This window comes from Lissotriton vulgaris, chromosome 3_1 (genome assembly GCF_964263255.1).
Source record: "Lissotriton vulgaris chromosome 3_1, aLisVul1.2, whole genome shotgun sequence".
NCBI lineage: Eukaryota > Metazoa > Chordata > Amphibia > Caudata > Salamandridae > Lissotriton > Lissotriton vulgaris.
Genome location: NC_141689.1, coordinates 141,870,668 through 141,886,775, shown reverse-complemented (window position 1 = coordinate 141,886,775; position 16,108 = coordinate 141,870,668). Strand labels below are relative to the sequence as shown.

At 44.9% G+C, this 16,108-nt stretch overlaps 1 protein-coding gene across 1 annotated transcript in view; it reads right to left on the bottom strand.

Annotated features, from left to right (window-relative positions):
* LOC147726104 (uncharacterized) overlaps positions 1-2,849 on the bottom strand; it is a 64,066-nt gene extending 61,217 nt beyond the window's left edge. Inside the window, exon 1 of the mRNA XM_086960209.1 lies at positions 2,691-2,849. The gene's annotated coding sequence lies outside the window, so the exon portion shown is untranslated. The remainder of the gene's footprint in view (positions 1-2,690) is intronic.
* Between the last annotated feature and the right edge of the window lie 13,259 nt (positions 2,850-16,108).

Genomic DNA, 16,108 nt, shown 5'->3' with positions numbered 1-16,108 from the left:
AGTAAATGCCGTGACTTTTGCGGTTGGATAGTCTGTGATGAATGTGTCAAATACAATCTATATTCTGTTCCTTAATCCTTTCCCTGTATTGCAGTGTATCGCGTTTCCCACTTACTTACTTAGGGCAGACAGGATGTCCGCATGATTGATCTTATATGTAATGTGTTTCAATATTCATCTGCTTTGAAATCAGGGTAAAATTGAAAGACTGTTAGAACGTGGATTATTAGATGGGGCAAATGTGCATCTGCCACTGGAAATAAGGCCACTAACACAGTATTGGGCTCAGAATAGGTTTTAGAAATTATTCCTATGCTTAACCCTTGGCAGCTTGTCTGTGAGCAGGCTGACTTAACTTCAAAGACAGGCATGTAAAGCATTCAATGAAATCAGTTCAGTAACTAATTAAGTGACAATGTATAATAAAAATCCGACACCAATTTATAAAAATAGCAAATATTGTTATCTTTAAAATGACATGCAAAGAACAAAAATCCCATTTTGGGAACAGGAGATATGAATTTTCAAATAGCTGGCATTATCTAGCTCTTAGAAACTTAATGCGCCTTATTGGGATATCCGGTTGTGATAGACTGGCTCAAAGTCAATGTTTCAGGCCGACTATGATAGACCTCTGCTCGGCTACCACTAGCGGTAGGTCCCGGTCACAGTTTTTAACTTCGGACTTAGAAACTTTTCTGGAGCTTTTTCTCGCGGGGTCCCTTGTTGCTCTTCACCAGGCCAGATTTGGTGAGGGTTCTCCGGCCTCCGATTTCACCTCCTCTCGGTCAAACTCTGGAAGTCAGACCTACAAAGCTTTTCAGCGGGAGGAACGTGGATGGCAGGCCAGCTATAGGTTGAGGCAAGTGGCTTGGCTGGCCAGGTTGGGTCGGTCCCCCTATGGAGCTTTTTTCCAAAGTTGTTTAAACGTTCTCCCAACTCCTGGAACTTCTTAATGAAGTTCCTTAAATGGTCTCAAAATGTCTCAATCTCACTCCAAGGGTCTGAAAGCTCCATGATGGTCCTTGAAATTTGAAGACTTCATATCCCACAACCCACTTGGACAAACCCCTTATAAATCCCCTGGAAGTTCTCTGGGTTGTGGATCTTTGATGGTGATGTTCCAGGTGGGCTCTGTTAACCTGTAGCTTGCAGGGTGTCCACTCTTTAGTCCTTCTTACAGCAAGGTAAGTCACAGGGCTATAGTTCAAGATGGTGCAAAATGTGCAGTTTACAGAGTGCAGCCCTTAGGAAATGCACATTAAACTTCTCAGCATGGCACCTCTTGCTTTCGTAAGATTCAAGCAGCAGATCTGAGGGGCTTTGCCCTTCTCAGATACTTATTCTAATTTCTCTGGGTCAAGCAGGAAGTCACTCCTGTCCAATGGACTGCAGGGTGCCACCCAAAGGTCTGAACACATCTGTAATGTGTGGCCAGAGTGCACCAATGCTTAGCCATTCAATATTCTAAGACCGATGAATTGAGTAACAAACAAGTGAGTAATAGTAGCTTTGATTATTTACAATACTTAGACATGCTAACATTTGCTAAAGTAATAGTTTTACAAAACAAGCGTTTCGCACATCTGGCTTGCCTGCAATACCCCAAATTCAGAGGGTGGCGCTATTGATCCTTGATTTAGAATTGTGAAGCAGAAAGTAACTGTGGCCACTACATCTGCAATATGATGTTACTCTGGTAGTAGGGAACTCATTAGTGCTGTTACCAGACAGCCACAGATGTGTGCAGGCCGGTGTGACAATGTATTTATTATTAAAATAGGGTAATGCCAGCATGTCTTCACACCACCTGCTCTTAGACACTCATTTCCCAGGATTGATGTGTGTCCACTATGTTGCAGAAGGGGAAAGAAATGGTGCTTTATGGTGGGGCGGTTCCAGATTTCCGCAGAATGACATCATATGCTGTAGGTCAATGTAGGCTGATCTCAGTAGCATTGCAAGACCCACAAGAGACCCATCCCAGCATTTCTCAAGAGATCAGACATGCATTGCAGGACTGCACTGACATGTTACATGTGGACTGTACTAATGGGCCTCAGTGGAAGTGCAGTGCAGTGCAGTGGACTGCTGACGCTTCCGCGAGTGAATGCCATGTAGACGCTAATACAGTGCACTGACTCTCTCAGCAGAGCTCTACTGGTGATATAGTCACAGTGTCACTGTGCATAGGTGCAGGGTGCCTAGAACACAACAGTGTGCTATCACAACAGTGCTCAACAGCACACCTTCTCCATCATGGATACAAGTATCCCGAAGGCCTCTGCGGTGCTGTGGGATCAGGAAGTTAGAGAGGGTTGCATGATCCACGTAGATAGTGTCAGGAGTGAAGGTGGCCAGAATCCGAGCAGCTCACTTGGAGGTGAAAGGGCGGCAGTCTTGACCTCTTAGTGTCCCATGGTGGAAATATCAGGGCAGAGTATGTTGGTGAGTTGATGGGACCCCTTATGATATATGAATTCCTCCTGTAGGCTTACATGTCTACACATTTCCTAAACATTTCTTCTTCCAGAAGTCGTCTTCTGCATAAAAAAGGTTTGCAATGTATGTTTCATTCATAACATGTGTTAGAAATTCGATTTCTCTCATTTTGCTGTAGATTCCCCACACGAATAAACATTTCCTGATGTGAAATCTGCTTTTTTATCTATTCAAACTGTTCTGCTCACCTTCTGTCGGATTACTCGCCTTTGCCTGCTGCTCTCTTCTGTCAGCTGGGGGGTGGGGGGGGGGCTCTCCCACACCCAGTGAGTGATGGTGTCAGGTCTCGCCTCTGCCTGCTGCTCTCTCCTATCGGCTCAGGAGGGATCCCCCATGCTGAGTGAGTGATGCTGGAGGGGGGCTCTCTCTAGATATAGAACCTGCAATGCAAAGTAAGGGGGTGGTCTGGAAGGAAAACATTTTTCCACAGAAACAGAGCGATCAATCACCTTCAAGGAGCTAGAAGACAGTGAGGTATCTTGGCAAATATTTGAAAGCAAATGTCTTGTTTTATCACGTTTAGGCCTGTCATGTGCACCTCAGACCGGACTGTAAGAGTAAGAGACGCGATTCGAACGCGAACAAATCCAAAATGGGTCTCGCACCTTGTTTAAGAATAGCAGCGCCCTGCCTGTGCATGATATCATATTTAACCCCCCCCCCCCCCCCCCAATGAAAGGTGCCCTCTCCAGACGAGTCACTCAATGCTGCCGATGCAGCTTCCCGGGTTCATGTAGTAAGGATGTCACCCAAGGTTCAGGAGCCCAGGACATGTATAACATTCTGGAAGACCGGAAGTGGCATCGAAAGGCAGGACATGTTTTAAACTGTGACTTAGCTCTAAAACATCATTTGAACTACTGATTTGGCTACCCTGATTCATTTTTATTGCATTTCATACAAAAGGGCATAATTACGTATTCCTTAGTGCAATGAACACCCAACAATCTGGGTCCGGGTGTCTTTGTCATCTGGTGCCGCATTGCGCCAAGATGCGAGTGCGCGCATCATTCTGCGCAGATCTCAATGCAACTCTGCAAAGTATATGGGAAAGTGGAATTGCTGCAACTTTACATGGCATGAACAGCAAAAGGCTTTGCATTAAGATGTGTGTGTAGTGAGGAGTCCACAAGAATAACGCCTTAAAGTTGAGTTTATGTTATACAGACGGGGGCAAGCAGGGAGCACGCACGTCCTTCACGCACCTCCTCCCCTCACATTCCAACAGAACCGACACATATTCACGAGATACACGTCTGCGCCTAGCAGCTCCACAGTGTGAAGCCAGGGCCGGCTTTAGCCCCCTCTGCCTTGGCCTCCCTCACTACCACCCTTCAACGGTGCCCCTCGAGCCTCTGTAACCACTCTCTCTCAGATGCAGTTCATTAGTTTACAGCGCCGCTCATACCAGTGTAGGGTTTCAGAGCACTTCACCTCACACACAATAAACAGAGACAATCAATCATAGCTTAAGAGTGCTCGGTCTGGAGAAGCACAAACTCTGAATTTAAAATGCAACAACCTGGCTGTGGGCTCTCTGAAATAATCAGAACTGATCTCTGTCCAAATGAACCATTTTTCCAACATTAGGATAATGAAAGATGGTAAAAATTCATAATACTCTCATCAACACCTTGGCAGTTTACATGAAGCTCTTAGATTACAGTTACTAGCTCACGGTTCGAATTAGGATTTTAAGTCATAAACTGCAAGTCAAAAAAGCATTTGCCATGCAAAAAGGTCTCACATTTGCATGAGTTTAAGCTCCTGGCATTGCAAAATGACAATGCATGTTATTTATGTGTTCAAAACCAACTCATAAACAAGCGACATTGTCATTTAAAAAGGCAATAGTTCAAACTCTTGCAAATGCGAGACCTATTGCTTTGCAAATGCTTGTTATATCATACCAGCTGCCTTGTGTCAACTTCTGTGTTAGACAGAAGTACATTTTCTATACCCTGATTGATATTCTGCACTTTTACCACCAGCTAAAGTTTATCCTGTTATAACAATCCTAATATGTCCTAAGTGCAACTGTAATATGAATTATGATGTTAATTAAAGCAGCCCCTGTGCTGCACCCGTTTAATATGTCCAAGGTCACAAGGGATGCAACGCACAGACAGGGCAGACTGAGAGTGTGCATGAGGGAGGCGAGTCCGAGAGAGAGTGTTAAACAGAGTCTGTGAGAGAAGGGAACCCATCTGAAAGCATATGTGAGAAATGTGTGAGAGAAATATGTGCATGAGAGAACTTGGGTGCGTGTGTTTGAGAGAACGTGTGCGTGAGAATGTGTGTGATAGACAACTTGAGAAAAAGTTCAAAATGTCTTTGAGAAAATGTGTGTGTGTGTTCATGTGTGAGAGAGAGGGGGTTTAGAGGTTGAGAGGTGAAATTGGTAGTAGTGCAGCCGGATATTTTCAAAGTGTAACCGGAAATGTACAGCCCATGCAGAACCTGTGGAAACGCCCCACCACGAGCATGTACCCCAACATGCTACTAAGTCAACCCCAACCGCCCCCACACAAGGGAGTTGTAAACTCTGCTCCTTGCTTTATAATGGGTGGCAGCAGTGGTAGAAGTGGGCGGGAAGGAAGGGCACGGCGTGCCCCGACTTCTAAAAATTATTTCAGTCCATTCCCCTACTTCTTACTTTCAAAAAAGCATCCCGGGACGGCAAGAATAGTCCGACTTAAAAACCATAACTTTTTTTTCATTAGATTCCAGGGGCTGCTCACACTTCTCTGTGAACTCCAGAGGCTGCAGCAGCCCCGCCCCCCCTGAGCTCGCAAAGACCGAGGGAAGGGCCATTGTCATTCCGATTGAGGCTGATTACCCCCTTTCGAATGACAATGCGCCCGCCCCCTGCCTTTAGCATATTAGCGCCAGTGAGATCGGAGTTAGTGATTACAGAGGAGCTTATATAGAATACGTGGGGAACTTGACACCTTGTGTAATTTGTTAATACTGTACACAGCCTGAATTGGGCAGGAGTAGTGACCAGAAAGAAGAGGTGACAGGAGCGGCAGGAAAAGAGAGGTACTAGGGCAGGAGTGGTGCCATGATGGGACAGGTGCGGTGATCAGGCAGGAGTGCTGACCAGACAGGAGAAGTGAACGGTCAGGAGCAGTGAACGGGCAGGAGCGGTGATGGGGCAGGAAAAGTGACGGGTCAGGAGCAGTAACGTGGCATGCGAGGCAACAGGAAAGGAGAGGTGATGGGCAGGAGAGAACTGGGTAGGAAAAGTGATGTAGAAGTGACGGGGCAGGAGAGGTGACGGGCAGGAGAGGTGATGGGCAGGAGAGGTGATGGGGCAGGAGAGGTGACGGGGCAGGAGAAGAGATGAAGCAGTAGAAGTAATGGAGCAGGAGCGGTGATAAGGCATGAGCAGGAGTGGTAACCGGGCAGGAGCAGTGAACGGGGCAAGAGCAGTGAATGGGGCAGGAGCACTGAATGGGGCAGGAGCAGTGAAGGGGGCAGAAGGGACGGTGCAGGAAAAGTGACGGGATTGGAGAAGTGACAGAACAGGAGAAGTGACGGGACAGGAGAAGGACAAGTGACGAGACAGGAGAAGTGACCGGACAGGAGAAGTGACTGGGACAGGAGACGTGACTGGGACAGGGAAAGTGACGGGCAGGTGATGTGACGGGGCAGCAGAGGTGACAGGGCAGGAGAGGTGACGGGGCAGGAGTGGTGATGGGGCATGATAGGTGATGGGGCAGCAGAGGTGACGGGGCAGAAGCAGTGATTAGGCAGGAGCAGGAGCAGTGACCGGGCAGGAGCGGTGAACGAACAGGAGCGTTGAACGGACAGGAGCGGTGAACGGGGCAGGAGCGGTGAACAGGGAAGAAGTGGTAAAAAGGGCAGAAGCTGTGAACAGGGCAGGAGCGTTGATTAGGGCAGGAGCAGTGAACAGGGCAGGAGCAGTGAACAGGGCAAGAGCAGTGAACAGGGCAGGAGAAGTGACGGGTAGGAGAAGTGATGGGTAGGAGAAGTGACGGGCCAGGAGAAGGGAGAGGGCAGGGGAATTGATGAAGCAGGAGTTTTGATCGAGCATGAGCAGGAGTACTGACTGGACAGGAGCAGTGAAAGGGCAGAAGCAGGAGTTTCCCAGGGCGACTGGAAGGGTAGGGGGCCAGTTTAGTTTGGGGGACGAGATTTGTACAAGTGCAGGAGATTTAAAAACACTGCTAAGTTCTTTGTATATTCAGCAGGTTTCGGTCAATAATACAAGTGCCAAGATAACCTTGGTGATCAATGTACCTGCTGGGTAGAGATGGGAGCATGTTTTGTCTAGTGGCTGTTTTCCTCATACAAGGTAGTGCAGAGGGGTAATAAGCCTGCTGTAAAGAACATGTACCATGCATATCAAAGAACACTATGTTATGTGCATAGTTCAGTGGGTACTGCTTTGTGTTCACTTCACTTGAATCCATATTGCCTGGCAGTTCGGGCTGGACTGTTCCCAGTGGGCACATAATCTAGACTGATTTGCATATTGCTGGGTCCAAACTGGAATGGTATGGTGAGCAAAAAACAATGGATTTAAGCCCAGATCTCTGAACTGTATGACATTGTTCTGCATTTGTCCATCAATTGTTCTTTTAGCATTTGTCACCCTAGTGGGACAGGTATGCTCAGACATGAGTCCCGTGCTCTCCATGCCGCTGGAATCAAGCTATCCTGGCTGATGAGGGCTGAAAGCCCGAAACCGGTCCTTGGATGCTTGTTTCCAGTCCAGGAAGGACCTGGCCTGGCAGTTCGGGCTGGACTGTTCCCATTGGGTGCAAGATCAAGACTGTTTTGCACATGGCTGGGTCCAAACTGGAATGGCATGGTACGCAAAGAAACAATAGATTTAGACCCAGATCTCTGTACTGGGGGAATGTACGATATTGTTCTGCATTCTGTCCACCAGTTGATCTTTTTGCTATATTATGATTGAGCAGCTAGCTTGCTGATATGAATATAAAGGAGCTTTTGTGGGTTTCCGTGAGTCTAGATTCTCCTGAAGAGTCCCTTTCTCTTCTGAGCCCTGCTTAACACATGTGTACAGGAGGAGCCCTGTATTCATGACCTCAATGTTTGAGACAAAAAATATGCATGGAATTCTGAACAAAGAGTAAAAGCATGAAGGTAACATGTTGTTCCTGCTTATATTTCACATGCTTTACATAAACCTGTATTCCCTATGAGTGTTTGCTTTTTCCTGAATTAAACCTCAAATAAACATGTTTATCCATTGTTTTAATTAAACAATGTTATAAGCTGTAACTCGTCAGTGAAATGCTAAAGGTACTAAACATTGGTATGTTTTGCTATGTCTAGCCACACCCCTGACTCCGCCCACTGATTCAATCTTCGATTATTTCCGCCCCCTGATTCTTCACCCACAGTTCCCCTACTTTTTTCCCCCCACTTCTACCACTGGGTGGCAGTAACTGGTCATTGTTGCAACTCCTTGGGTCTCAGCAGAGGTGCCAAGTCTTTCATATGAAAGTAATGCTACCCCTAGGGGGCAGATTCTTAGCACCCCCTGTATGGCACCTCTGTCAGAACTTCACAAGGCGGGTTAGCAGACGCAGGCAGCAAAGACCAACTTGCACAGAGAGTACAGCAAAGGGACCTTGTGCATGAATGGAACATTGCACTATCACGGGAAAGAAAAGAAACACAGAGGTATGTTGATAGATATTATAAAGTAGAGGAAACACATGGAAAAAGGAAAGAAACAATTAGAGATCTGAAGAAATGGCGAGTAATACAAAATTGTAAAATAAACAAGCACATGGAGCAGTGCACACGCCGGGCACTTAGAAGTACCCGGGTTTTTTACACACATGGGGGGGGAACTGAGAGGGTTGAAAGGGTGCCACATGGAGGATGCTTGTGGTGGGCCACCACATGAGAAGAAGCACCCCCCCACGGGCATGGCACGCTAAAGCAATTTCATGTGCACTAATGTGTATGCACTCCTCCATTTGTCACGCCACACGAAGGGCATAGATAGGGGAGGGAGAGGGAACAAAGGAGGAAGCATGCTTCCAAGCAGGTTTCTTTAACCCCTTCCACGCTCATGACGAGCTGGGCTCGTCATGGCGTAGCTTCCTCGCACGCTGATGACGAGCCCAGCTCGTCACGTAAAGTGCGGTTATTGATGCAGCAGTGATGGTGTTAATTAAGACAGCGCCAGATTCACGGGAGTCAGAGCAGCCGGGGAGGCAGGGCGCGTAATGGAGTATATTTAAATGATAAACAAGCATCATGAAAACAGAAAACAGATCAACAGCACAAGATGAATCAGCGTGAACCTACACGTAATGTGGACAGCATACCATTAAGCAGGCACCATAGGGAATCACAAGCAGGTAATATACCAAATAATCCCTATGGGAAGAACTAACCAGCTGCAGCGTAAGTAAGCTGTAGTTGGGTAATAAGGAGCCAGGAAAGAAGAGTAGCGGAGGAGTGAACCAATCCCAAGCAGCAGGCGGGATTTCACTCAGTATAGTGTTTACTGTAGGTCTTGCGACCGTGCATGCGCTGTCTAGGCTCAACCTAAGAAGGATCCCTCAGACAAAAGCAAGAACCCACTGACCTATTTACGCTATACGCACTTTGTGATCTGCATGGTACAGGTTCTGAAAACTTTACTCTAATTTCTCTCTATGAAGAACATTTATCCTGGAGTTATCTTGACATTTTTATTGTTGCTTGAAATTGCTGGAGGCCAGGAAAGCTGGCAGCAGGTGCTTTTAAAACTATAATAAATTTGCAAAGGTGACGCCCCCAACCAAAGTCATTGCCCTGTGCAGTAACACCAGTTGCACCGCCCTGGAGACGGCCCTGTGTGAAACATATGTCTTGTGCACTGATCTACGCCATAGCTGCACGCCTTTACTATGCGGACCCACTGTACACGTATTTTAGGTCATTTTTACAATGTGACAAGCTCCAGGACATTGCTTCTGCCAAAACTTCTCACTTTTTAAGGAAAGCAAGAGATAAACCCTACCTAAGTAGAGTTTGCATAATAAAAACCCTGCACTGATCTACTTGCAATGGGCACATTTAAATTCATAAAGGTTTTTATTGTACTGGAAATAATTTTTTCAAAAAACTTAGCCCAAACCATGAACTTCACAAATATATATAGTTGCAGCTGTTACTTACCTCTGCCAGAGAAGTTCTTCATTTTATATTCTTTATTTTATTTAGAGTGTTTCATAAAGCACACATGACCTAAGGGTATCAGAGCCCTGTACATAGGGTTGAATGAACAAAATGATAGGTATAGACAGGTACATCAAACGTAAAGAGCCACAATAGGCCATTGCAACAGATATCACATTAAACGACTGTCATCTCATTAATATTCCCTTTGTCCACATTGATCTAGCATCTTCATTGTGGTTATTTGCTGCAGCTCTGAACTATTCAGATCCAGGTACCCAGCCGTGCTGCCGCTGGTTCTCCTGTAAACGACATGCATCTGACCAAACTCGAGAATGCTAAAATTGTGATCCCTGGGGTGGGGCTCTCCGAGTCAATATATATTCATTAGGATCTTTTAATTTCTTTTTTGAAAAAGTGGGTTGATAGGTTTAAATGCACCATGGGTGGTAAGGAGTTCCAGATCCTTGGCGCCGCTCCCAAGAAGGAATGTGTGTACATTTTTTATTTTCTGAATCTAGGAGGTTCCAGCCAGAGAGAGTTAGCACTTCTGAGGTAGTGCCGGCCACCGGAGATTCAACTCTTTTCTGCCAGGTAACTTAGTTCGTTAAAATGCAGTGCTTTGTGTGTGAGGCGGGCAATTTTCAATTGCATTCTTGCCTCGAGGGGAAGCCAGTCTAGATACCTAAGCGATGGACTGATGTGGTCAAAGCATCTAATTTCCTGTTACCAGTCTTTTTTTTTTTTTTTTTATAAATTTTTTAAATGCAAAATAATTAAACATAAATTAGATGCACCCCCTTCACTTAATTAAAATTATCCCGCAAATACACAGGTGGCCTCCTATCTCTTACACCTCTCTCTCCCACTGTTATTGGAGGAACATTTACTGAATTTGTTCATGAATCTCCACCACATCTCAAAGAAGAAGGATTAACCAAACCATCTCCCAAACCAAACTCTGCATCCTTCATCAGCATGAAACTACTACACCCCTTATCTTCTTTTTTTGTACATTTCCCTCCCCTTTGATACAGTGCAACTCTGCGATGATTCCTTTTTTTTTTTTTTTTTTTGAGAGTTCATACACATACAATGTAATACACAAAAGTTTTCCATTATAAATACATAAATAGATATATACCATCAATGATAAAAAATGTCTCCAGTATTTTAATAAAACGGCGGACCGCGAACCAACTTTCCCAAAAGTTCTTAAAAGTAGTAGACAAACGATGTAGCTACAATAAAATAGCAGCCATTAGACTCTTGCCGCCCTCCAGGCCGCAACTGGAGCCCAGAGTCGTAGACCCATTTCCCTTGTTTTAATGCCCTTTAACTCATATAGTGCTTCCTCAATATTATGTATACCCAGCATCCTACAAATCCACATTTGAAAGGTTGGTGCATCAATATCCTTCCATGCTGCACTGATTAAAATCCTCAATACTGCTGTGGCAATAAAAACTAGAGCTTCAGCCTCAATGCTCATATTCAATTTCACCTCGCACCCAATGATCAACAGGGTTGGAGATAGATTAATTCTGACATCTAGCAGCCCCTCTAAAAACACCTCTATCTCAGCTTTATTAGTGTTCAATTTATCGCATCCATAAAACATGTGTATAATATCAGCTGGGCCCTTTCCGCACCTTGGACAATTACAGTCCGCCTTTTTCCCCCAGGCGAATAGTTTTGCCGGCGTGTAATACAAATTAAATAACGTTTTAAAATGTTGGGCCCTTAGGTTAAAGGATCGCAGAAATCTTTTATCCATCGCAAGGGTCCAATCCAGATCTACTTCCGGGTCCCCCAGCTTTGTGGACCAGGCTGGTTCCATCTTAACCATACCGTCCATTGACTCTTCTATGAATATTTTGTATATATCCTTAATTCTATGGCCACCCATCTTCAAATACTCCAATAATTCACAACTCTTTGTCAGGATAATGCGAGGCCTTATTGATTTAATTCCGTTAACCAGCTGTAAATACTTGAGGTCTTGACAGCCCTGTAACGAATAACGTAGCTTGAGATCTTCCAAGGGTCTACACTCATCCTTTACCATTATTTGCCCCAGGGTAACAATACCTTGTCTCTCCCAGTGCCGCCAAGGTCCATCCCTACCCAAATTTGGGAAGAGTGTTGAATTCCAAAGTGGTGTAAGATGATGGTACAGTTGACCACATCCGCCATACATCTTCCAATATTTTATAACCCAGTTTCCTATAATAACTCTTCTGAGTTCTCCTCAATAGCACACCAATTGCTTCGCTACCCAGTGCTAACTGGAAGATCGAGGGTATATCCTCCTGTCTGAAGGTTGGTCCCCCTGGATGGAATAGGATTGACATGTCAATCAAAAGACATGCCCAGTGATAACTCCTAAGATCAGGCAGCCCCAACCCCCTCTTTCCTGTGGCAATGACATGTATCTACTTGATCTCCTTATTTGACCATAATGCCACAGGAAACTCATAAATATGGCTTCGATTTCCTTGATGACCTTCTCTTCAATTTTGAAAGGGATTGCCCTGAATTTATATAGAACCTTAGGAAACATGGTCATTTTAATGACATTAGCCCTACCGATTATCGACAAATGGAGTGAGTCCATCCTTTTTAAATCTTTTTCCATTGAGTGCATAAGCGGTGAGAAGTTGTCCTTAATTATTTTTCTGGGTTCTGCATCTATTGTTATACCCAGGTAGACTACAGAATCCACATACCTGGCATCCTGCTTGGCTACATTTTTAGAGCACAATATTTGTGTTTTCCCCACGTTTAAGCGATAGCCCGACAAACCACCAAACTGCCCGGTAATATTAACTAGTTCTCTCATAGCAGACTCTGGGTCATTAGTGATAACTGCTAGGTCGTCTGCGTATGCGAGAAGTTTGGTCTGGAACCCGTTGGTAACTACCGGATTGATGGCAACACTATTCATTATTTGGGTAATTAAGGGATCGATATATAGCTCAAAAAGGATTGGTGTGCACGGGCACCCCTGTCTCGTACCCCTTGTTATATTTATCTTCCCGGATCTTTCACCCATCAACTGGATTCTTGCCGTTGGATTGGAGTACATTGTCTGAATTGCCTGTCGAAATCTTGGGCCAAATCCCCTTTCCTCCAAAACCTTCCATAGGAAGCTCCATCTGACACGGTCGAATGCCTTCTCCGCATCAAGTAGGATCATTGCGACCTTCCCCTCCCACACTCCTGGCAGCCCCGATGTCAAATAGAGTAATAGCTCTCCTAATATGGTCAGTAGTACCCCTACCTAGGATAAACCCATGCTGCCAGGGGGAAACCAAGGTCGCAACCTTTCTCCCCATGCGAGTGGCCATGATCTTTGCATAGAGTTTATTGTCGCTATTTATCAAGCATATTGGTCTGTAGGAGCCGGGATTAATCTTTAGTTTCCCTTTTTTGTGAAAAATCACTATATTAGTTTCTGTCCAAGACTCAGGTATTACTCCGGTATTCATAACACCCTTAAACAGATCCAGAAGCATCGGAGTTGTTTCATCCCTTAGACTCTTATAAATCTCAAGCGGTATAGCATCGGGACCCGCAGCCTTCCCACATGCCAGATCTTGCAGGGCCTCTAATACTTCAGACAAAGTAATATCTTGCTCCAAAGAATCTATGTGGGACTGTTGTAGCTTGGTGCCCATATCTAGCCAACTTGAATTTGGAACCTCTGCTTCCGCCTCCTCCTGGTACAGTACTTGATAACATTTTCTAAAGGCATCTAGAATTTCACTCGATTTGTCATACGTTTGACCCTCATATTCTATTTGTGTGACTGTATTCTTGAAAGCCACCTGCCTAATTCGTAATGCCAGCGCTCTTCCTGCTTGCTCCCCCGTTTTGTATAATCTGGACCTCTGCGACTGATATTCTGCTGCCGCTTTTTTAGCCAGTTGTTTCTGAATCTCTGCTTTTATAGAATTTACCCTTTCTAGGCTCGCAGTGGATTCTCCCCCTAAAGTTATATCCCGTCTGTGTTGTGCCTCAGCTTCAATCAACTTGCCCATCAAAAGTTCTCTTTCCTGATTAACCCTTTTCCAAATCCGAGTAGTATAGCTGATGGTCTCCCCTCTTAGTCCTGCCTTGAAACTGTCCCAAACTACACCCCTAGATGCGCTATACCTATTAGCATCAAAAAAGGCCTGGGACCAATCCTTCATATGTTTTACATACTCTGCATCTGCTAATAGTTTCCTATCGAAGGTCCAGGGCCTCGGGGTTTTTCGTGGTTTATTGATATCCATAGTTAGAACTAGAGGGTTGTAATCTGACACAATTTTTGGGAGTTTGATAATTTTCACCCTACTTATTTGGGTGGCCGAGATCATAAAATAATCCAGTTTTGTATATTAATTGAAAGGGTGCGAAAAGTACGTATACCCTGGGTCGCCTGCCTCTAGATTCCCCCACAAATCAGTTAATCCATGTGACTGCATCATTGAGGTTACTGCTGTATATACCCTCGGCTTCCTGCCTACATAGGGACTATCATCCAAAAAATTAGCTGAGATATTGAAGTCCCCACATAATACTATAGGAGTTGGCCAGTCTATCAATTCATTCTCTATACGAGTGAAGACCTCCGGATCATCTATATTAGACCCATACACTGAGCATATAGTATATCCCAAGTTCATTTCACAGATAGCCCACCTACCCATGGCACCATGGGTTATAAAAAGTTCCAGATCCTTGGCGCCGCTCCCAAGAAGGAATGTGTGTACATTTTTTATTTTCTGAATCTAGGAGGTTCCAGCCTGAGAGAGTTAGCACTTCTGAGGTGGTGCCGGCCACCAGAGATTCAAATCTTTTCTGCGAGGTAACTTGGTTCGTTAAAATGCAGTGCTTTGTGTTTGAGGCTGGCAATTTTCAATTGCATTCTTGCCTCGAGGGGAAGCAGTCTAGATACCTAAGCGATGGACTGATGTGGTCAAAGCATCTAATTTCCTGTTACCAGTCTTGCTGCAGCATCAAGAGTCATTTTGAGAGGGTCACTGCACCATATTCTATTCAGGAGACTGCACGTTTTGTACTGCTTGTTTTAAGTCTAAAGGTGGTAGAAATGGTTTCAATTTCTTCAGTAGTTTGAGTTGGAATGAAGCACTGTGTGTGGTAGCACTGATGTGAGCTCTCATGTTTAGACTCTTGTCCAGTGTTACTCCAAGGGATTTCGTGGAGTCAATAATGGTAGGTTTGCAGTTGAGGGCGTGTAGGTGCTTGATCCAATCTCGGATGGGTGTGGAGCTGTTTTGAGGGGAGAAAAGAAGGAATTCAGTTTTCAAAGAGTTCAGCCTGAGGTTGTTTTTTGAGAGCCAGGACTGAGTTTTGACTAGAGAGAAATTTTCGCTCTGCTTGTACTTAGTAACATCTATGCAGTATATCAAAACAATCTCCATTTCTCACGGTGAACCTCCTGCCATGTCTGTCGTAATTTGACAATGGCCGGGTTAGCGCTTAGCTTTTGCTACACGTTATTCCCCTTAACTTGACCATATTAGGAAACGCCATTTTGTATGTTACGGCGGCCATTTTGGGGAATGAGCGGCCTCGTGGTCAGCATGCCCTTTAGTCCTTTGTCCGTGCCGCTGACCATCTGAGTTTGCCCAGCAACAGGCTATTTTTAGTAACGGTCAAGCCTGTACATGCGCAGTCACCACCATCCTCTGGGATCTAGCACTCTTCTTGTTCCTCACTTGCTGGAATCCTGAAGAGGGGCATCCACACATCCCGAACTGCTCCCTCTTGGTACTGCCCTTGCACACTTCACAGTACATAAGACATATGTCTACTTTTGGTATCTAATGTGGATCCTGCCCTACCTCTCTTCTCCTCATTGGACAATGGAAGGGAATGCTTTTGCCTCCACCATGCATTGTGCCTGATTACACTGGTAAAAGTACTCCTATACATGGGTGTAAATGTGCGGATTATGAAATTCACAAGCATTCCCAGTAGGATGTCTGAAATACTGTGCCTTTTATAGCCTTTTACGTGCACTACAAGGAATGTCATGTGCCAAATGCTATTCTCCCATGTGACTCCTCAATTTACAGTGCAAATGGACAAATGTTATTTATTTTTGTTTTTCCTCCATGAGCAAAACAGTTCTCCCTTAGAGAAATGTCATCCTTACAGATTTTCCATCGCACTTCTCTCCCCGGAAGGTGAATTTTAAGAGCCCTCTACTGGTATACATTTTTAACCATTTTAAACCATTTCCTGAGCGAGAAAGGGTCAAAGAGCAGTTTGCATGCAGGTTTCTTACTCTGTGATTGTGCAGTCATAACTAACAATTCAGCATCAGTGAAGTCATTTCTGCCAGCTGGGTATCATTTTGTGGATTCTGCTGAATGTTAGAAATTTCAAAATATTTGAAATGAACGATTTATGACAT